At 45.1% G+C, this 23,749-nt stretch overlaps 2 long non-coding RNA genes across 2 annotated transcripts in view; both read right to left on the bottom strand.

The window, feature by feature from the left end:
• The window catches only part of LOC134343671 (uncharacterized), a 67,267-nt gene extending 46,155 nt beyond the window's left edge, over positions 1–21,112 (bottom strand). Inside the window, exon 1 of the long non-coding RNA XR_010017312.1 lies at positions 21,068–21,112. This is a non-coding gene — a long non-coding RNA (uncharacterized LOC134343671). The remainder of the gene's footprint in view (positions 1–21,067) is intronic.
• Positions 21,113–22,736: 1,624 nt separating this feature from the next.
• Positions 22,737–23,749, bottom strand: part of LOC134343672 (uncharacterized) — a 34,567-nt gene continuing 33,554 nt past the window's right edge. Inside the window, exon 3 of the long non-coding RNA XR_010017314.1 lies at positions 22,737–22,871. This is a non-coding gene — a long non-coding RNA (uncharacterized LOC134343672). The remainder of the gene's footprint in view (positions 22,872–23,749) is intronic.

Below are 23,749 nucleotides of genomic sequence, written 5' to 3'. Positions count from 1 at the left end.
GGGTATAGAGAGATGTTTCCAATAGTCTCGGATAAGCAGGCACAGCCTCTGAATAGAAGGATATCCCATTAGAACAGAGTTGAGAAGGAATTTCTTTAGCCAGAGCGTGGTGAAACAGTGGAATTCATTGCCACAGACAGTTGTGGAGACCAAGTCACTGGGCATATTTAAAGCAGAGGTTGATAGTTCTTGATTAGTAAGGGTGTTGAAGGTTAGGGGGAGACACAGAAGAATGGGGTTGATGGATAATAGATCAAGCGGTGCAGCTGACGTAATGGGCCGAATGGCCGGATTCTGTTCCTATGTCTTATGGTCTTCTGTTCTTTTCTAAGCTCACCACTGTTTCCCTGTGTTTAGCCCGTGTCCCTTCACACCTACCCTTGCTCTTCCAAAGTAAGAGAGGCTGGAGGATACGGAGGTTCAGATGAAGAGGGGTTGTAGATGGTACACTCTGCATCCACAGTGCCTGGTGTTGGTGAGGGTCAATGTACAGAGCAGATAGAATGCCAGTCAGGCAGCTTGCTTTGTCCTGGTTGGTAAGGAGCTTTTACAGGCGAGTTACTATGGGGAGGGTTCAGTTCCCTCCTCCGTCTGTAAGGAGTTTGTATGTTCTTCCCGTGGCTGCGCGGGTTCCCTCCCACATCCCGAACATGTACGGTCGGGATTACGCTCGGTGAGTTGTGGGCAAGCTATGTAGGTGCCAGACATGTGGTGACAGCTGGGCACTGCTCAGCGCAATCCTCACTGAGCAAACGACACAATTCACCACACGTTTCAATGTTTCGATGTTACACGTGACAAAGTTAATAGAGCTAATCTTATGTTACTGATGTAGTCCCGTCCCTCCTGACAACCTGCCACCTGTAACACCGTAAAGGAATTAAACAGAATCCTGAAGTACAAAAAGTCAGCCAGTTACCCTTAGTCTTTATAAATGCTTCCTTCAATTAGCTCAGCTCATTGTGGTTTGAGTACCTCAGAAACTGCTGATCTCCTGCGATTTTTACACACAACAGACTCTAGAGCAGGGGTTCCCAATCTTTTTTAATGCCTTGGATCTTTACCAAAAACCTCAAGAACGCCCCACTCTAGACTTTACAGAGAATGGTGCGAAAAACAAAAAAATCCAGTGAGCAGTTCTATGGGTGAAAATGCCTTGCTAATGAGAGAGGTCGGAGGAGAATGGCCAGACTGGTTCAAGCTGACAGGAAGGCGACAGCAACTCAAATAACCACACATTACAAAAATAGAGCATCTCTGAATGCACAACGTGTCGAACCTTGAAGTGGATGGGCTACAGCAACAGAAGAAAGGCTCGAAGGATCAGTTCATTGTCAAAGTATGCAAGTACAATACATCTCTGATATTTGTCCACTCCAGATAGCCATGAAATACGGAAAGACCATGGATGTTGATGAAAGAAAAGACATCTCTAAACCCTTTAAACTCCAACATGGAACTAGACAAGGTTGCCCTTTGAACCCTCTGCTTTTTGATTTTGTATTAGAACCCTTAGCAACTGCTTTTCGAGCGTCTAAAGAGATTACTGGTATTTTAAGGAGAGGTACTGTTCATAAAGTGTCGCTCTATACTGATTACTTATTGCTTTTTATATCTAATGTTACAACCTCCTTACCATTTATATTCCGTTTACTGACTAATTTTAATCAGTTCTCAGGATATAAATTAAATTTACAGAAGAGTGAACTGTTTCCTTTAAACAATTTAATACCAACTGATATTAACCTTCCTTTTAAAATTTTAAGAAAACAATTTATGTATTTAAGAGTAACAATTACTAAGAATTAAAAAGATTTATTTAAGGAAAATGTTTTAGAGCTTATTGAATTATGTTAAAAAACACTTTCTAATTAGTCATCTCTCTCTTTATCACTGATTGGCTGAATCAATTCTACTAAAATGAATATCTTACCTAAATTTATATACCTTTTTCAAACTGTGCCTGTTTTTATTCCTAAATCTTTTTTTTGACTCCTTGGATTCAATTCTTTCTTCCTATATATGTAAGAATAAAAAACCTCGTATAAATAAAGCTCACCTTCAAAAACCCAAACAGAGCAGAAGATTTTCCTGACCTAATTTTAGGTTATATTATTGGGCAGTTAATATACGAAATATCACGTTCTGGATATATTACATTAACCATATTACATTACAGGAACCAATTAGGCTGTGCATAGACCGGAAAATCAGTCAATTGAGCTGAATGTGAAGGAGCCTACGTGGCAGGAAATACAGGACATCATCCGGAAAGCTAAAGCATCAGCTGCCCCAGGCCCAAGAGGCATACCTTATAAGGTGTATAAGAAATGCCCAAAACTTCTTCGGAGGCTGTGGAAGGTCATGAGAAAGATCTGGGCCAAAGGTACTATTCCATCAAGTTGGAAATTGGCAGAGGGATGTTTTATTCCAAAGGAAGAGGTTTCTTCCATAAGTGCCCAGTTTAGGACAATTTCTCTCCTGGGTGTGGAATGTAAGATTTTCTTTTCTCTGCTCGCAAGACGGCTGACTTCTTACATGACGCAGAACTGCTATATCAACACATCCATCCAGAAAGGCGGTATTCCAGGCTTTTCGGGGTGTCTGGAACACACCTCAATGATTAGCCATTTGATCCGTGAGGCCAAGCAGAAAAAGGCGACCTAACAGTTGTCTGGTTAGACCTCGCGAACGCCTACGGGTCTATTCCACATGACCTCGTCCTAGAAGGACTCGACCACTACTACATCCCAGTGGCTATTCGAGACATGATCACCAGCTACCTAGGAGGATTCAAACTCAGATTTACATCAGCCCATTTCACAACTAGTTGGCAGGACCTCCAGAAGGGAATTCCAACAGGGTGCACCATCTCCCCAGCCTATTTATTATGGGAATGAACCTCCTATTATCAGCAGCAGAAGATGTAACCCGCGGCCCGACGCTGGAGTCAGGCATTGTTCAGCCGGCTCTATGAGGGTTCATGGACGACATCACTATAACAACTGTGTCACGTGTCCAAGCAAGATGGGTATTGGAAACCTTGGACGATGTAGCCACTTGGGCGAGGATGTCCTTCAAGGCCAAGAAGTCCAGGTGTGTGGTGATCATAAAAGGCAAGTTTAGCCTCCAAGTTCAGGGTGAGGTCATCTCTTCCATCGAAAGTAACCCAATAAAATGCTTGGGGAAGTGGTTTAATGTGTCACTGACAGATGGGGCCAATGTCACCAATGCTGACAGATGAATGGCTGAAGAAGATCGACAAATCCAGACTTCCGGGTAAATTCAAGACCTGGCTGTACCAATAAGTCATTCTGTCCAGGCTTCTCTGGCTCTTCACACTTTATGAGTTCCCCATGACTGTCGTAGAGGGCATCGAGAGGAAAATCAACAAGTACCTGCGGAGATGGTTGGGAGTTCCCCCAAGCTTCTCTTCAGTGGGCCTCTACATTCATTCTGGGCAACTGCAGCTTCCCCTGTCATCTGTTGTGGAGGAATTCAGGGTGGAAAAATGCAGAGCCTTATTAAGCTTGAGAGATTCCAATGACGACTTGGTAAAGCAAGCAGGCGTTACAACCAGATCTGGGAGCAAGTGGGCAGCCAACACAGCCGCGGAGGAGGTAGTGTGTTCTCTGAAGCTGCGAGATATCATCGGCAACCCCTGCGTCGGGCAGCAAGACCTCGGCTCAGTTCACTTCCAGAAGTGGGGAAACGCAAGCATAAGGAACAGGTGAGACATGATACAGGCAGAAGTACGGATCCGTGAGGAAGAGAAGCGGATGTCAAAGGCAGTGGAACAAGGGTCCCAGGGTGCCTGGACAAAATGGGATCTGCCTAAGCGCAAGATCTCATGGGCAGAGTTATGGAGACTGGAGCCCTTCCGTATTTCCTTCCTCTTGCGATCCGTGTATGACACCCTTCCTTCACCATTACATCTGGACACATGGGGGATGAGAGAGGACCTGAACTGTAAGCTCTGTGGTCAAAAGGGGGACACTGGCTCATATACTGTCCGGGTGTAAAACAGCTCTAACTCAAGGACGGTATGGGTGGCGCCATGATAAGGTGCTTCTGGCTCTTGCTGACACACTAGAGCGGAACACATGCAAGAAGAGGACGGCTGGCACAGATTTGAGGAAGGCCGTCGCCTTCATCAAAAAGGGAGCTAGGCCTTTCATAACCAAACAAGCAAAGCCCAATCTGCTGCTAACGGCCAGGTCCTGGGAGATGAGGGTCGATAGGGGAAGGAGGGTGCAGTTCCCGGATGTGGTGCACACAATCCTACGCCCAGACATTGTACTGTGGTCAACGGAAGACAAGAAAATAATTCTGGTTGAGCTGACTGTGCCGTGAGAGGAGGGATGGGAAGAGGCCCATGAGAGAAAGGCCTTGAGGTACCAGCCCTTAGTGCAGGAGTGTAAAGACAGGGGATGGCAGGCATGGTTGTTCCCTGTGGAGATCGGCTGCAGAGGTTTCCCAGCCAAATCAGCATGGTGGTTGTTGTCAGATCTGGGCCTGGACGAAAGGAGCAAAAAACAAGCAGCTCGTGGGATGGGGGAAGAGGCAGAACGAGCCTCTTGTTGGATTTGGAGTAGGCGAGAGGAGGGGAGCTGGAAGCCAGGGGCAGATGGGCAGTGGTTTGGCCACCACTGCCGGCCCACCAACTGGAGAGTGTTGTGGTTAAGGGTCGAAACACGATGAAGGTTGGGAACCACTTGATGACACTCTCCACGACATGGCTGAAGGCCACGGTTACCTTACAAGGCAACTGGAGAACGTACCCTAACAGGTGTACGTAACAAGGAACAAGTGAGAATTGCCCTATATGGGTTTCTTTGGAAGTCAACTCTGTTATAAAGTTTTCCATTATTTCTTTACTTGGATCCTCGCTTCCCTTATCTTTAAATAAACTAATCGACAATGTGGTGGTCAAACATACATTGAGGATTTGGTTACAGTTCAGAAAACATTTTGGTCTATTGAGATTCTCCCTCTCAAGTCCCATATTCTCTAAATGTTTTTTAAACCATCTTTAAGTGACTTATCTTTTGACGAATGGGATAGTTTGGGTATTAAACGCAAACAACAGGAATTCTGCAGATGCTGGAAATTCAAGCAACACACATCAAAGTTGCTGGTGAACGCAGCAGGCCAGGCAGCATCTATAGGAAGAGGTGTAGTCGACGTTTCAGGCCGAGACCCTTTGTCAGGACTAACTGAAGGAAGAGTGAGTAAGGGATTTGAAAGTTGGAGGGGGAGGGGGAGATCCAAAATGATAGGAGAAGACAGGAGGGGGAGGGATAGAGCCAAGAGCTGGACAGGTGATAGGCAAAAGGGGATACGAGAGGATCATCGGACAGGGTCGGGGAAGAAAGACAAGGAGTGGGGGGGGGTGACCCAGAGGATGGGCAAGAGGTATATTCAGAGGGACAGAGGGAGAAAAAGGAGAGTGAGAGAAAGAATGTGTGCATAAAAATAAGTAACAGATGGGGTACGAGGGGGAGGTGGGGCCTTAGCGGAAGTTAGAGAAGTCGATGTTCATGCCATCAGGTTGGAGGCTACCCAGACGGAATATAAGGTGTTGTTCCTCCAACCTGAGTGTGGCTTCATCTTTACAGTAGAGGAGGCCGTGGATAGACATGTCAGAATGGGAATGGGATGTGGAATTAAAATGTGTGGCCACTGGGAGATCCTACTTTCTCTGGCGGACAGAGCGTAGATGGTCAGCAAAGCGGTCTCCCAGTCTGCGTCGGGTCTCGCCAATATACAAAAGGCCACATCGGGAGCACCGGACGCAGTGTATCACCCCAGTCGACTCACAGGTGAAGTGTTGCCTCACCTGGAAGGACTGTTTGGGGCCCTGAATGGTGGTAAGGGAGGAAGTGTAAGGGCATGTGTAGCACTTGTTCCGCTTACACGGATAAGTACATTTCACGTACATCTGCTCTCACTCCATCCTCCCGCCACCCCACTAGGAATGGGGTTCCCCTGGTCCTCACCTACCACCCCACCAGCCTCCGGGTCCAACATATTATTCTCCGTAACTTCCGCCACCTCCAACAGGATCCCACCACTAAGCACATCTTTCCCTCCCCCCCCCCCGCATTCCGCAGGGATCGCTCCCTACGCAACTCCCTTGTCCATTCGTCCCCCCCATCCCTCCCCACTGATCTCCCTCCTGGCACTTACCCGTGTAAGCGGAACAAGTGCTACACATGCCCTTACACTTCCTCCCTTACCACCATTCAGGGCCCCAGACAGTCCTTCCAGGTGAGGCAACACTTCACCTGTGAGTCGACTGGGGTGATATACTGCGTCCGGTGCTCCCGATGTGGCCTTTTATATATTGGCGAGACCTGACGCAGACTGGGAGACTGCTTTGCTGAACATCTACGCTCTGTCCGCCAGAGAAAGCAGGATCTCCCAGTGGCCACACATTTTAATTCCACATCCCATTCCCATTCTGACATGTCTATCCACGGCCTCCTCTACTGTAAAGATGAAGCCACACTCAGGTTGGAGGAACAACACCTTATATTCCGTCTGGGTAGCCTCCAACCTGATGGCATGAACATCGACTTCTCTAACTTCCGCTAAGGCCCCACCTCCCCCTCGTACCCCATCTGTTACTTATTTTTATGCACACATTCTTTCTCTCACTCTCCTTTTTCTCCCTCTGTCCCTCTGAATATACCCCTTGCCCATCCTCTGGGTCCCCCTCCCCCCCGCTCCTTGTCTTTCTTCCCGGACCTCCTGTCCCATGATCCTCTCGTATCCCCTTTTGCCTATCACCTGTCCAGCTCTCGGCTCCATCCCTCCCCCTCCTGTCTTCTCCTATCATTTTGCATCTCCCCCTCCCCCTCCAACTTTCAAATCCCTTACTCACTCTTCCTTCAGTTAGTCCTGACAAAGGGTCTCGGCCTGAAACGTTGACTGCACCTCTTCCTACAGATGCTGCTTGGCCTGCTGCGTTCACCAGCAACTTTAATGTGTGTAATTTGGGTATTAAATGATTTCAGGATTTGTTTGATGGAGGGAATCTCTCTTCTTTTGTGCAATTTTCAACGAAATTTAACCTTTCCAACACTCACTTGTTTCAATACTTACAGATTAGAGATTTTTTAAGATCTCATTTACTTACATTTCCAAAAAGTCCAGATAAGAATATAATAGATGCAATTTTTAATCTGAAACCCTTTCATAACGGTTCAATATCTTAAATTTATGGACTACCGTTGGGACTGAAAAAGGCCTCTTTAGATAAAATTAAAGGGGATTGGGAAAAGGATTTACAGATTTTCATATCTGAGGAGAGCTGGAAGATTATTTTAAAATTGATTAATTCTTCATTGTTATGTCATTCTTTATTACAATTCAAAGTGGTACATAGAGTTCATATGTCTAAAGACAAGCTCTCCAGTTTCGACGCAGATATTTCCCCTTACTAAGATAGATGTACTAATGGAGTTGCCACACTAATTCATATGTTTTGGGCATGTCCGAGCCTTGAAAAATACTGGAAAAATGTATTTCAAACTTTTTCTGCACTTTTCATTGTCAGCTTTAAGCCCAATCCTTTGACTGCCTTGTTCGGTATTGTTGAGGATAGTGCTACAAAATTGAAGCCATCTAATTTGTGGGTATTGGCCTTTACGTCTCTTATGGCCAAGAAGGTGACCTTGCTCAAGTGGAAGGAGGCCACCCCGCCCACTCGTGTTCAATGGCTGTCTGATGTTATGTTGTGCCTTGATCTAGAGAAGATTCGTCGTTCGATTTCTGATTCTAAACATGATTTTCTAATGTTATGGGGACCCTTTCTGAGTTATTTTCACAATCTTCGAACTGTTATTAAAGTATGGATCTGAGCCATTATTATTATTATATCATATGGTAAGGTACTTTTCTTTTTTCTTGGGGGTAGATTTTTTTAATAAAATACAATTATTTTATTTTATTTCAATTCATAATTCAACCTTTTTTTCTACATGATTGATTTGGAATATGGGATACTGTGATCATATTACTGTGATTTAAATGTAATGTAATTCATATTGTTGACTTGTATCCTTATGAATGTTGTATTCGTATTCATGCAATTTCTCTAATATCAATAAAAATATTGAACGGAAGACCTCAACTCCTCCTCCCCAACTGACACAAGAAGAGAAAAGAAGCAAAACTCACAGACCCCAAAGATCCCCCCGCCGCCCCACTGCAAAGAACAGTGACAACAACAATCCCTGACACTGGCACTCATAGAAAACAAACAGCAGCAAAGACAGTCCCTGACCCTGTCCCTTGCATAAGAACAACAGTGACAATAACAATCCCCAATCCCATCACTCGCATAAAAAACCCCAGGAGAACCAAGCCCTCATCCACCCCTCTTACACCTAAAATTTAACACATCACCCACCCGCCAATCGGCCACAGGTAAGAGATGCTGAAAACCTGAAGCAAGCCGAAAAAAAGAACAATCCAATAGTCACATCAATCTCAGAATATCAGAAACTGTTCATCTTCTGCTTGGTACTGTGCAAGCACTGCCGGACGGCTGTTATAATGTGCAGTCGGTGTGAACGGCTTGGGAGTTAAATTGTAAAATAAGCTTTTTTGACTAGATCCCCTAAATTGATTTGATTGAGTCTATCTTTAAAAATATTAATGTCAGGAATACTGCGCAGGTCTGGCAGCAGAAGATTCCACTCTCTTGTTGATCTTGTGTAGAGGGAGTACTGGTAGCAAATCTTATTGAATGAAGGAGTTTCCAATATGTGAGGTCCAGTTTGCTGTCGAGTTGAACGGACCCTGTGACAAATTTGGATGTTTGATGGAGTGATGTTGTGAACGTCTTTGAAAATGAAAATTAATCTGCATATGAGGAGAGCAGCTGCACGAACTCAGTCCTTCCATAGAGTGACCCCTGACCCAGGTCCGTACGCTGCCGAATCCGGCTGCTGACCCGCTCTGCATTCACCTCAATGTGTCAATCTCCCTCGCCGCTTTCAGATGGAGTCGTTCCTGACCACATGCCTCGTCTCTGGTCTTTTACACAGGTCAGTTTATGTTCTCGGTCCTTTTTGGCCCCCCTGTCTCTGATCTCCACGCAGCAGCTCTCTGGACACAGCTTCACATGGCATCTTTCAATTGAGTTCCAAACACTACGTCACAGGCTCCACCCATTTCCGTAACACAAACAAGACAAAAAGAACAAGCGGAAGGCAGAGAAGAAGTGAAATAATTGGAAAGATTTGCTATCTGAAAGATGTCACCTGAGGAATCACTGTTCACTGGTGCCATCTTACCTGGAAGACGATAACCGTACATTCTGCAGCCATTTTATTTGGTACAGGAGTGATCACTGAGTGCAGCTACAACATAACTTTCTGACTCACGTACTAAGTGCCCAGCCATTGAAGGAAAACATGTCAAACACTTTCTTTACCACACTTTCCCCTTGTTTGGTCACTTTCAGGAATCTATGGACTTGGACTTCAAGATCCTTCTGTACAACATTGCTATTTAGGGTCCTCTTACATTTCAAAGTTCAGAGTAAATATATTATCAACGTACATATGTGTCACCCTATACAATCCTGAGATTCATTTGCTTGTGGGCATTCACAGTAAATTAAGGGATTGGACACGCTGGAGGCAGGAAGCATGTTCCCGCTGATAGCTGAGTCCAGAACCAGAGGCCACAGTTTAAGAATAAGGGGTAGGCCATTTAGAACGGAGTTGAGGAAAAACTTTTTCACCCAGAGAGTGGTGGATATATGGAATGCTCTGCCCCAGAAGGCTGTGGAGGCCAAGTCTCTGGATGCTTTCAAGAAAGAGATGGATAGAGCTCTTAAAGACAGCGGAATCAAAGGTTATGGGGATAAGGCAGGAACTGGATACTGATTGTGAATGATCAGCCATGATCACAGTGAATGGCGGTGCTGGCTCGAAGGGCTGAATGGCCTACTCCTGCACCTATTGTCTATTGTCCATTGTCTAAATACAAAGAAGTACAATAGAATCAATGAAAGGCCACACCCAACAGGACTGACAACAACCAATGTGCAAAGATAAACTGGGCAAATACAAAATAATAATAATGAATAAATCAGCAATAAATATTGAGAACATGAGATGAGGAGTCCCTGAAAGTGAGTCCAGAGGTTGTGCCTACAGGTCAGTGTTGGGGTGAGTAAAGTTTGACTTCCTGAAGAGCAACACCTCACACTTCATCTGCTCTTTCTACCTATTGTTCCCATTGCCTGTACCCGCCACCCACCTTTCCCCTGTCAGCCTGTCCCATCAGTTGGGTTGGAACACAATCTTGCCTGTCCCGTCTGCTACAAGGGACAGGAGCTCCCAAAATCACAACCAGAATCAGGTTTGTTATCAGCGTCTGCTATGACGTGAGATTTGCTGCTTTGCAGCAGAAGTAAAGGACAAAGGTATAAAATTTACAAAATTTTAAGTGCCTAGAAAGGGATTATGAGATGGCGTTCACGGGTGTCATGAACCACTCATAGATCGACGGTGGAGGGGCAGAAGCTGTTGCTGCCTTGCTGAGTGTGTGGCTTCAGACTCCTGCTCCTCCCCCCGAGCGTAGCAATGAGAGGAGGGCACGTCCTGGAAGGTGAGGCTCCTCAGTGATGGACGCCGTCTTCTCGAGGCACTTGAAGATGCTCTCGATGCCGGGGAGGGTTGTGCCCGTGAAGGAGCTGGCCAAGTCCACAACCTTCTGCAGCCTCTTGCGACCCTCCACACCGGGCTGTGGTGTGACCGGTCAGAATGCTCTCCATCGTACTGTATGTAGAGGTTTGCAAGAAGTCTCGTCAGAGTCTGGAATGAGAGAACCTTGCGGCCGAGCTGCAGCCAGTGTTCAGCTCTGGGCCTGTACTCACTGGCACTCTGAAGAATGCAGGGGAACTCTTTGAAACCTATCGGTTATTGAAAGGCCTAGATAGAGTGGATGTGGAGAGGATGTTTACTATAGTGGGGGAGTCTAGGACAAGAGGGCACACCCTCAGAATAGAGGGACGTCCATTTAGAACACAGTTGAGGAAGGATCTCTTTAGCCAGAGGGAGGTGAATCTGTGGAATTCATTGCCACAGACGGCTGTGGAGGTCAAGTCACTGGGTATGTTTGAAGTCTCTTGATTAGTAAGGGTGTTAAAGGCTATGAGGAGCAGGCAGGACAATGGGTTGAAAGGGATAATAAATTAACCATGATGGAATGGCAGAGCAGACTTGATGGGGGAAAATGGCTGAATTCTGCTCCTATGTCTCATGGTGTTCTGGTGTTAGGTCTTCCTTGTAAGGGATGTGCTTAGTTAGTTTCAGGGAGCTCAGTCCAAACAGAGATGTTCAACAAATGAGTGACTCACCTTGAGATGGAACTGAGTTCTGAAAAGTTCTCTCAGGCACCCTTTGATTACATAAACACATCAAATCCTAGCAACAGGAACACGGCACATTATAAACTGTCCTTTCACACCCCTTGCAAGCTTCCTGTTTGCTCCATCGCCTTGCATGCCATTCACAAGCATGTGGAAAGACATTACTGAGGAATTCCTCACCGTTTCATAATTTATTTGGAAGATGACTGTTTAGGCCAGATTAACCACAAACTCAAAGGGGAACAGAGGGTTTCCCTTTCAAGCCTGGAGCTTTTTTTCCAGTTTGCGTCACAATCTGGCAGTTTAGCAGGTCAAGAGTTTAACAAGCTGTATGAGTGTTACAGTGTTCCTCTAAAGAGGCTCTCCAGTAGTGTGTGTGTGTGTGTGTGTGTGTGTGCGTGAGTGTGTGTGAGTGTGTGTGTGAGTGTGTTTGTGTGTGTGTGAGTGTGTTTGTGTGTGTGTGTGTGCTTGTGTGTGTGTGTGTGAGTGTGTTTGTGTGTGTGTGTGCTTGTGTGTGTGAGTGTGTTTGTGTGTGTGTGTGTGCGTGAGTGTGTGTGAGTGTGTGTGTGAATGTGTTTGTGTGTGTGTGAGTGTGTTTGTGTGTGTGTGTGCTTGTGTGTGTGTGTGCGTGAGTGTGTGTGAGTGTGTGTGTGAGTGTGTTTGTGTGTGTGTGAGTGTGTTTGTGTGTGTGTGTGCGTGTGTGTGTGAGTGTGTGTGCGTGAGTGTGTGTGAGTGTGTGTGTGAGTGTGTTTGTGTGTGTGTGTGCTTGTGTGTGTGTGTGAGTGTGTTTGTGTGTGTGTGTGCGTGAGCGTGTATGCAGTCTACAGCAGACTGAGTTGGAAGCTTTTGGCTGTTTTTCAAATTTCAGTCATAATTCTCTGAAAGTAGTGATACTGAATCAGAGATATAAACCTTCTATGCCACTCAGACAGCGCCCACATTGACCACAGCTGACTACTGGAAGGCAAAGAGCAGAGTTAAACAGCACCCACATTGACCACAGCCGATCGTACTGGAAGGCATAGAGCAGAGTTCTCTGGCCCAATGCCACAGTTAACACTGTTACCATTGTGTTCCACATTACAGAAACCACCCCTTCATTCATTGTGCCCATCCTAACCACTAATTACTGAAAGGTAACTTTACAGAGGTTTACAAGGTGATAGGAGGCATAGAACAGGTGGATAGCCAGAGACTCTTTCCCAAGGTGGAAGTGACTAATTCCAGGGGGTATAGTTTCAAGGTGATCGGGGGAAAGTATCTGGGGGATGTCAGAGGTAGGTTTTTTACGCCCAGAGAGTGGTGGGTATGTGGAATGCCCAGCGGGGGATAGGGAGTGGCGGAGGCAGATACATTCGGGGCATTTTAGAGATTCAGCCGCATGGATGAAAGAAGAGTGGAGGTCTCTGTAAGAGGGAAGGGTTAGATTGATCTTAGAGTGGGTTAAAGGTCAGCACGACGTCGGGGCTGAAGGGCCTGTACTGTGCTGTATTGTTCTATGTCCTATGTACCCATGTACATTGTACTACAACCTGGTCACTCTATTACAGGAAAGGTGTCAGAGTCACGCAGGCCTTTTGGCCCAACTCATCCATGCCAACCAAAACACCCATTTGACTGGTCCGATTTGCCCACATTTAACCCATATTACCCGAAACTCTTCCTATCCCTGTACCCGTCAAAGTGCCTTTTAAATGTGGTTATTGTACCTGTTTCAATCACTACTTTTGGCAGTTCGTTCCATATACTCATCATCATCATCATCATGTGCTGTGTCGTGTGACATGGGTGATCACGGTTGTTCTTGGCAAATTTTTCTACAGAAGTGGGTAGCCATTGCCTTCTTCTGGGCAGTGTGACCCCAGCCATTATCAACACTCCTCAGAGACTGTCTGCCTGGTGTCAGTGGTCACATACCAGGACTTGTGATCTGCACCGGCTGCTCACACGACCATCCACCACCTGCTCCATGTGACCCTGACCAGAGGTCTAAGCAGGGGCTACACCTTTCCCAAGGGTGACCTGCAGGCTAGCAGAGGGAAGGAGCACCTTACACCTCCTTCGGTAGAATCTCATCTCCATCCCACCCCCCCTCCATATACCCTCCACCCCATAGAAAGTTCCTGCTCAGTTCCCTTTTATATCTTTCCCTTCTCATCTTAAATCTATGCCCTCTAGATTTTATATTTTAGAATCTCAACAGCTGTGTCAAGGCTTGAATGCTATCTGCTACAAATTGAAACCAAGTGACATAGGTGACCCAAGACTTCACTCCCAGATGATCTCAATGCCTTTAATGCTCTCTTTGATTGTCAGAACAGGGAGGTACCTTCACAAACTCACATAGCCCCCAGTTACTCTTCGATTTCAGTCTCTGAGGCCGACGTGAGAGCATCCTTCAGGAGGGAGAACCCAGATGGGATACCTGGCCAAGTACTAAAGACATTTTCTGATCAACTAGCTGGAGTGTTCACTGAGATCTTTAACCTCTCACTCTGGCAGTCTGATGTACCCACCTGTTTCAAGCAGTCTTCAGTTATATTGGTGTGCCCGAGAATAACGTGGAAACCTGCCTCAATGATTATTGTCCAGTAGCACTTACATCCACAGTGATGACGTGTTTTGGGAGGTTGGCAATGAAAATTAACAACTCCTGCCTGGGAGATGACTTGGATCCCCTCCAATTTGCCTACTGTCACAACAGGTCCAGAGCAGATGCCATTTCACTGGCTCTTCACTCAACCCTGGAACATCTGGACAATGTAGATGCATACATCGGGATGCTCTTTATCGACTACAGCTCAGCATTCAATACCATCATCCCCTCAAAACTTATCAATAAGCTTCAAGACCTTAGCCTCAATACCTCCTTATGCAACTGGACCTAGGCCTCCAGGTTCAGGAACGGTTATTACTCCTCAACCATCAGGCTCTTGAACCAGAGGGGATAACTTCACTCAACTTCACTCACCCAATCACTGAACCTATGGATTCACTTTCATGGACTCTTCATCTCCTGTTTTTGATATTTATTGCTTATTTATTTATTTATTATTACTTTTTTCCTTTTGTATTTGCATAGTTTATTGTCTCTTGCATATTGGAGTTTGTCCACCTTGTTGGGTACAATCTTTCATTGATTCTAGTATGTTTCTTTGTACTTACTGTGAATGCTTGCAAGAAAATGAATCTCAGGGTTGTATATAACCTCCTCATTCTCCCGTATGGTCATCTAGCTGCGACTCCAGTTCCTTAACAAGGTCTTTAAGGAGCTGCTGTTTGGTGCATCTGGGCTAGGTGTAGTTACAGGGAGACTGGAGGTCTCCCAGCATTCCTACATCTCACGGATGGAATATACTGCTAACACTGGACCCATTCTCAGCACATTAGCTACGTACTAACAGAAAAAAAAACTTACTAGAAACTTATTTATAGCCTCCGCCTGTACTTGCCTAAGCCTGTTGAGCGAAAGGTGACCACTCTAACATTGCACAATAGCCGATCCGCTCACACCTCACTTCTTATTGGCTCCTGCTGAGCACCTAATAGGTTGTTATGATTGTAGCTCACCGAAATATCTTGAAAGCACCCAAGCTTTTATTAAGAAGGGTCAAATTTCCTTAGTACTATACTTTCTTCTTTTCCAATGCTTCCTCCTACTTACATTTTAGATACTATAATTAACCTTAATCCATGTCAGGAAGGTGCATCGGCTATGATTTATAATATTATTATGAAACTTAGGAAAGCTCCATTTGATAAGATTAGGATAGATTGGGAACAGGAATTAGGGTCTATCATTTCCGTGGATGACTGGGGGCAGATTTTACAATTAGTCAATACTTCCTCTATCTGTGCTAAACATTCCCTAATTCAATTTAAAGTTGTTCATAGAGCACATATGTCCAAAGATAAATTAGCTCGCTTTTATTCTCATATTAATCCTTTTTGTGATAGATGTCCGGGGCAGATAGCCTCTTTAACTCATATGTTTTGGTCTTGTCCTACTCTGGAAACTTTTTGGAGAGACATTTTTAATATTATCTCAGAGGTATTGAATATAGATATCTCTCCTCACCCTATTACTGCTATCTTTGGACTACCTAAAATTTCCAGTAATCTTTCTCCTTCAGCCCGTAGAATGATTGCATTTCTTACTTTAATGGCGAAAAGATGTATCTTACAACATTGGAAAGAGCTTAATGCTCCAACCACCTTTTTTGGGTTTTCTCAGACGATATTATGCTTGAATTTGGAGAAAATTAGAAGTAATCTTTATGATTCCTCACTTAAATTTGAACAGACCTGGAGATCTTTTATTCAATATTTTCATTTAATGTAATTTTTTTCTTCTCTTTTTTGCTCCATATTTATATACCCTTCTTGTTTTTTTTTACTGTTTTTAATGGAGGTCGGGTTTGAGGACGTGATTTTAAGTTCTTTAACTCTATTTGGTTCCAAGTTAGCCCATTGCTTTGCTTTGCTCTAGTTTAGTTGCACGGTGGGTTTTTTGGGGGGGGGTTCTTTTCTCTATTGATATATATATATATATAAATTAGTATACAATTATGTTACCTTAGTATATTATGTTTAAATTACATTGTTTGCATCACTTTTTTTTCTGTATTAATATCTCCTGTAATTTTATTATATTTTAACAGTGTATTAGTGCCTATATGGCTTGCCCTTTTGTATACTTATTCAATAAAAAGATTTAAAAAGAAAGAAAGAAGGGTCTAGGCCCAAAAGGTCAACTGTTAAACTCTTTTCCACAGATGCTGCCTGGCCTGCTGAGCTCCTCCAGCATTTTGTGTCTGAAAGGCATCAAGCTCTCTTCACACCTCACAATGCCACACCAATAAATGACCTCTCGCGATGATTGCAGCCCGCTGAAAAGTCCTGAAAGGCCCCGTACTCTTTTTATACCCTATACTTTATTGTGCAGTTGTGTTACACGTTCTCTGTAGCTGTAACACTTCATTCTGCACTCTGTTTTTCCTTTCTACATTTCAATATAATTACATATGGAATGATCTGGCTGGATGGCATGCAGGGCTTTCTCTGTATCTCAGACATGTGACACCAATCCCCACATATCCTGAGGGGTACCTAGCTAACCTTCTCCATAGCTTTGCACCCATCTCAAACATCCACCAAATCCATGCTCTTCTGAATATTGAAAGGCCAAGATAGAGTAGACATAAAGAGTCTAGATCCGGAGGGAATGGCCTCAGAATACAAAGATATCATTTTAGAACAGAGATGAAGAGGAATTTCTTTGGAAAGTGGATGCTGAATCTGTAGAATTCATTGCCACAGACGGCTGTGGAGGTCAAGTCATTGGGCACATTTAAACCAGAGGTTGAAAGGTTCTTGATTAGCAAAGGTGTCAACAATTACAGGGAGATGGCAGGTGAATGGAGTTGAGAGGGAAAATGGTGGAGCAGACTTGATGGGCTGAGTGGCTTATTATGGTCTTATGGCCTCTGGTGCTGGTTCCCTCCACACCTTCAGTTTCCAACACATCACCGATGCTGGCTACTCCTTCATCTCCCATAGACCTGAAGGGCCTAGTTGTGTGCTGCACAAATCTGTAACCCCCCCTGCTGTACCTGTCACTATGTGGCCTGCAGTAGCTGTAGGACGAGGAAGAGACGTACCGTTTAACCCTCTGACCTGAAACATCCTGTCGTGAGCTGCGGGTCTCTGCGGGCCACTGCGGCTTGGCACAGAACATTGGGCTTCTAGTTTCTTGAGCACCTGTATTTACTAATTGTTGTCTTAACAAGAGTCATTAAGCCCTTATGTTTTCAGTTTAATCTTGTTGTTAGTTGTGACAGGTACGAGTTTTCCATTTTCTGTGATTATTTAATGCCGACTCTCAATTGGCGTTGTTCATGAGGTCCTTGGATTGAGAATGATTTGTCTTGCGATGTCGCTCAGTATTGTGCTGCCAGTGGAATTCTTATGTATAACCTCATGTTTCCTTCTCTACATGGAAGTCTGCCCTTCCTCCGCACCAGGGTCCTGTCCTGCCAGTGAGCATCATTGCATCTTCACTCTTTCTCTCTCCACAGCTGCTGCCTGACCTGCTGAGTGTTTCCAGCATTTTTAATTTTTTAAAAACTTGAGTAAGTAGAGGATTTTTTAAAAGTATTCTGTCTTCTTCTGCTTAAAAAAGATTCAAATACTTCAATCCCGCATTCTTTGACGAAAAGTTCTATTTTAACTTCATCAGTTCACAGGACTTGTTTCCAAAACGCATCAGACTTGTTTAGATGTTCCTTTGAACCTTTTGAATAGAACTTCTTGGCCGCAATGAGCAAAGTTATGTTTGGAGAAAAAAGGGTGCAGAATTTCATGAAAAGAACCTCCTCTCCAACTGTTAAGCACGGGGGTGGATCGATCATGCTTTGGGCTTGTGTTGCAGCCAGTGGCACAGGGAACATTTCACTGGTAGAGGGAAGAATGAATTCAATTAAATACCAGCAAATCCAGGAAGCAAACATCACACTGTCTGTAAAAAAGCCGAAGATGAAAAGAGGATGGCTTCTACAACAGGATAATGATCCTAAACACACCTCAAAATCCACAATGGACTACCTCAAGAGGCGCAAGCTGAAGGTTTTGCCATGGCTCTCACAGTCCCCTGACCTAAACATCATCGAGAATCTGTGGATAGACCTCAAAAGAGCAGTGCATGCAAGACGGCCCAAGAATCTCACAGAACTAGAAGCCTTTTGCAAGGAAGAATGGGTGAAGATCCCCCAAACAAGAATTGAAAGACTCTTAGCGTTTACAAGCTGTGATACTTGCCAAAGGGGGTGTTACTAAGTACTGGCTATGCAGGGTGCCCAAACTTTTGCTTCGGGCCCTTTTCCGTTTTTGCTATTTTGAAACTGTAAAAGATGGAAATAATAAAGTTTTCTTGCTTAAAATATTAAAGAAATGTGTCATCTTTAACTTTATGCCTTTTGGAAATCAGTTTATCTTTTAATCGCTTAGCTATTCACAGTAACAGAAATTTCGACCAGGAGTGCCCAAACTTTTGCATGCCACTGTAAATACCATAGCTAGGGTGCCTAAGACTTCCGCACAGTACTGTAGTAATTTTATGTATTGCACTGTACTATCGCTACAAAAAAACAAATATCATGGCATTTGTGAATGATGATAAACCTGATTCTGAAATGGGTCTCTGTTGTGGACTGAGAGTGGGGAAGGTGGCAGGGAAAGGGGATAAGGAAAAGGGGCAGGAAGCACCAGGGAGACAATCTGTAATGATCAATAAACCAATTAACATTGCCTGGTGTCTCAGGGCTGAGTGTGTCTGCACCCTGTGCCACCCGCTCCCTGCCCTGGCACACCTTCTCTGCCACCTGTCCCACACCCCTCCTGCACAGCTCCACACTCGCCATTCCCAACAACCTTTACCCCCGCCAGATATACAGACTCGTTCTCCGCTCCACGTTGACAAATACAGTACTGTGTAAAAGTCTTACATGTATATTTGCCTAAGACTTGAAAAGTACTGTATGTGCTGACCACGGTGCCAATTTGAACTAATCCTATCTTTCTTCACATGTTCCCTACCCCTCCATTCTCTGTCTGTTCATATTCCTGTCTAAATATCTCCCTGATGACAGTATTGTGTCTGTTTCTACCACTACCCCCATCGTTCCAGCACCTATCACCCTCTGTGTAAAAACCCTTTCTTTATAAATCTCCTTTAAACTTTTCCCCTCTCACCTTAAAGTTATTCCCTCAGCATTTAACTGGGAGGAAGATTCTGTTTGTCCCCCCTGTCTATACCTCTCACATTTTTATCTACCAACAGAGCTCAGCCCTCAGCTTCCAACACTCCAGACAATATCCAAGTGTTCAAAGTCCGGGTAAGTTTATTGTCAAAGAACGTATACGGTCAACGGCCACTTTATTAAAGTGGCTTCTGAGTGTGTGTCCGTGCTCTTCTGCTGCTGTAGCCCAACCACTTTGAGGTTCGACGCGTTGTGCATTCAGAGATGTTCTTCTGCACACCACTGTTGTAACATGTGGTTATTGCAGTTACCATCATCTTCCTGTCAGCTTAAACCAGTCTGGCCATTCTCCTCTGACCTCTATCATTAATAGGGTGCTTTCACCCACAGAACTGCCACTCAATGAATGTTCTTTTGTTTTTCACACCATTCTCTATAAACTCTAGAGACTATTGTGTGTGAAAGTCCCAGGAGATCCCCAGTTTCTGAGATACTCAAACCACCCCATCTGGCACCAACAATCATTCCATCATCAAAGTCATTTAGATCACATTTCTTCTCCATTCTGATGTTTGGTCTGAACAACAAATGAACCTGTTGATCATGTCTGCATGCTTTTATGCATTGAGTTGCTGTTACATGATTGGCTAAATAGATATTTGCATTAGTGAGCTGGTGTACAGATGTACCTAATAAAGTGGTCACTGTGTAGAAAATACAAGGAATTGGAGCAGAATAAAGCCATTCAGTCCCTCGGACCTCTCCCACGGTTCTTTCAGATTACGGCTGCTCCTATGGCTCTCACACAAATGGGCTGGTTCCCTCATCACTGCCAGCGTACACTCTAGAGCATTCTTGTGAAGGAAGTTCTCCTGCATTGTTTCTGTTGTGTTCTCAGTGACGTGATTGAGATGTTGTCAGGCACCCCAAGAGAGCACCACATCGTCCCACCTCCATCATTCCTCTGATCACCTTTGAAACATTTTGAGAACTTACTTACCATGTTCCTGCAGAACAGAACGAACTGCGACTCAACTGAGGTTATAACGGGTTGGGGCTCCTGCTACTGCTAACCAACTGGTTGGGTGGTCAGCAAGGCCCACGTGGACAGCTTTTTGTGTTGTGCTTGTCCCCAGCTCCCCATGGTTTGTCGTCAATGTTCACAGTTTGCATCTCTATGGCTGTGACAAATTTGTCAGCTACTGTACAGACACAGAATCAGCTTTGTCACTGACCAGTGTCGTGAAATTTGTTATTTTCTGGTGGCAGTACACTACAGATACAGCAAATTACTGTAAATTGCAATAAACAATTTTTTAAAAAGTCAAATAAATTGATGGATATAAGCAAATCCTCAATAAATCCAATGGCACCCCCCTCCCCAATCATTGAGCACATCGACATGAAACAGCATCCATCATCGGGGACCCCCACCACCCAGGTCATGCCCTCTCCTACCTGCTGACATCAGGAAGGTGGTACAGGAGCCTCAGGACTCTCACCACCAGACTCTAGAACAGTTATTACCCCTGACCCATCAGGCCCTTGAACCAGAGGGGATAACTTCACTCAATTTCACTTGCTTCATGATTGAAAAATTCCCACAACCAATGGACTCACTTTTCAGGACTCTCATAGTTCATTGATTCTATTATGGTTATTATTCTATTATGGATTTATTGACTATGCCCACAAGAAAATGAATCTCAGCGTTGTACATCTCCCTGAGCAGCGCCATCATTCCTATGTGCTTCAAGGCCGCAACCATCATCCTTGTGCAGAAGTCTTCAGTGTCCTTCCTCAACGACTACCATCCCGTTGCACTCACATCCATCATCATGAAGTGTTTCGAGAGGCTCGTCATGAGGTACATTGAGACCCTGCTGCCCCCCTCACTGGACCCCTGCAGTTCACTTACCTTCCCAACTGTTCAACAGACGACGCCATTGCCATCACCCTCCACCTGGACAAAAAAGACACGTACGTCCGAATGCTGTTCATAGATTTCAGTTCAGCACTCAACACAATCATTCCTCAGAAACTGACTGGAAAGCTGAGCAAATTGGGTCAGAGCACTTCCCTCTGCAACTGGATCCTAGACTTCCTGACTGGGAGACCTCAGTCAGTCCGGATCGGGAGTAGCATCTCCAACACCATCACAATGAGCACAGGGGCCCCCCAGGGCTGTGTGCTCAGTCCACTGCTGTTCACTCTGCTGACCCACAACTGTGCTGTAACACACAGCACAAACCACATCATCAAGTTCGCCAATGACACGACCGTGGTGGGTCTCATCAGCAAGAACGATGAGTCAGCATACAGAGAGGAGGCACAGTGGCTAACAGACTGCTGCAGAGCCAATATCCCATCTCTGAATGTGAACAAAACAAAATAGATGGTTGTTGACTTCAGGAGGACATGGAGCGACCACTCTCCACTGAACAGCAACGACTCCTCCGTAGAGATCGTTAAGAGCACCAAATTTCTTGGTGTTCACCTGGTGGAGAATCTCACCTGGTCCCTCAGCACCAGCTCCATAGCAAAGAAAGCCCAGCAGCATCTCTACCTTCTGCGAAGGCTGAGAAAAATCCATCTCCCACCCCCCCATCCTCACCACGTTCTACAGAGGTTGTATTGAGAGCATCCTGAGCAGCTGCATCACTGCCTAATTTGGAAATTGCACCATCTCAGATCTCAAGGCCCTGCAGCAGATAGTGAGGTCAGCTGAGAAAATCACTGGGGTCTCTCTTCCCGCCATTACAGACATTTACACCACACGCTGCATCCGTAAAGCAAACAGCATTATGAAGGACCCCATGCACCCCTCATACAAACTCTTCTCCCTTCAGCCATCCGGCAAAAGGCACCGAAGTATTCGGGCTCTCACGACCAGACTATGTAACAGTTTCTTCCCCCAAGCCATCAGACTCCTCAATACCCAGAGCCTGCACTGACAGCAACCTACTGCCCTCTACTGTGCCTATTGTCTTGTTCATTATTTATTGTAATGTCTGCACTGTTTTGTGCACTTTATGCAGTCCTGGGTAGGTCTGTAGTCTAGTGTAGATTTGTGTTGTTTTTTTACGTAGTTCAGTGTAGTTTTTGTATTGTTCATGTAGCATCATGGTCCTGAAAAACATCTCATTTTTACTGTGTACTGTACCAGCAGTTTATGGTCGAAATGACAATAAAAAGTGACTTGACTTGACTTGACATGGTAACATATACGTAGTTTGGTAATAAATTTACTTTGAATTTTGAAATAAGTAAACAAACAGCCAACCAAACAAATAAATAAGCTAGGCCCCACCTCCCCCTCGTACCCCATCTGTTACTCATTTTTATGCACACATTCTTTCTCTCACTCTCCTTTTTCTCCCTCTGTCCCTCTGAATATACCTCTTGCCCATTCTCTGGGTCACCCCCCCCCTTGTCTTTCTTCCCGGACCTCCTGTCCCATGATCCTCTCGTATCCCCTTTTGCCTATCTCCTGTCCAGCTCTCGGCTCCATCCCTCCCCCTCCTGTCTTCTCCTATCATTTTGCATCTCCCCCTCCCCCTCCAACTTTCAAATCCCTTACTCACTCTTCCTTCAGTTAGTCCTGACGAAGGGTCTCGGCCTGAAACGTCGACTGTACCTCTTCCTACAGATGCTGCTTGGCCTGCTGCGTTCACCAGCAACTTTGATGTATGTTGCTTGAATTTCCAGCATCTGCAGAATTCCTGTTGTTTGCAAATAAATAAATAGGCAGGCAGATAGGTAAATAGATAGATAGATAGATAGATAGATAGATTGATAAATAGGTAGATAGATAGATAGATACTGGTGCTTCATACATGGTGAGACCAGGGTGGTGGCAGGGAGTTCAGCAGTCTTATATCCTGGGGGAAGAAGCTGTTTCCCATCCTAACAGTCCTTGTGCTAATGCTATGGTCATGCAGATGGCGTGATTCACTCCAAAGGGCTTGAGATAATCTCTCTTGGAAGTTGAGGATGAGGGGTGACTTGATAGAGATGTTCAAGATGATAAGAGGCATCGATAGAGTGGACAGCCAGCGGCCATCTTCCCAGGGTGAAAATGGCAGACGCCAGAGGGCATCCGTTGAAGGTGAGTGGAGGGAAGTTTAGGGGAGATGTTGGAAGCAGGTTTTTTTGACACAGAGTGGTGGGTATATCAAACACACTGCAGGGGGTGGTGGTAGAGGCCGATACAATAGAAATATTTAGAAGACTCATACAATGGCTGTACGAAAAATGGAGGATTATGGGCTGTGTATGAGGGAAGGGTGAGTTTGATCACAGAGCACGTGAGGTCGGCACAACATCATGGGCCGAAGGGCCTGTACTGTGCTGTACGGTTCTTTGGTCTATTTAGAGATAGAGTGGGGCAGCAGGCTCCTCCAGTCCAGTCAGTGAGCCCAATTACAACCATGTGACCAGTTAACCTTTCAACCTGTACATCTTTGGAATGTGGGAGGAGTCGGAGGAAGCCCCAGGAAGTCATGGGGAGAACATGCAAGCTCTTTACAGATACAGCGACGGGAATTGAACCCAGGTCACTGGCCCTGTAACCGTGTTGAGCTAACTGCTATACTGCCAT

The sequence above is a fragment of the Mobula hypostoma genome, chromosome 3 (assembly GCF_963921235.1).
Source record: "Mobula hypostoma chromosome 3, sMobHyp1.1, whole genome shotgun sequence".
Lineage (NCBI taxonomy): Eukaryota > Metazoa > Chordata > Chondrichthyes > Myliobatiformes > Myliobatidae > Mobula > Mobula hypostoma.
This window is presented reverse-complemented; position numbering and strand designations above follow the sequence as displayed.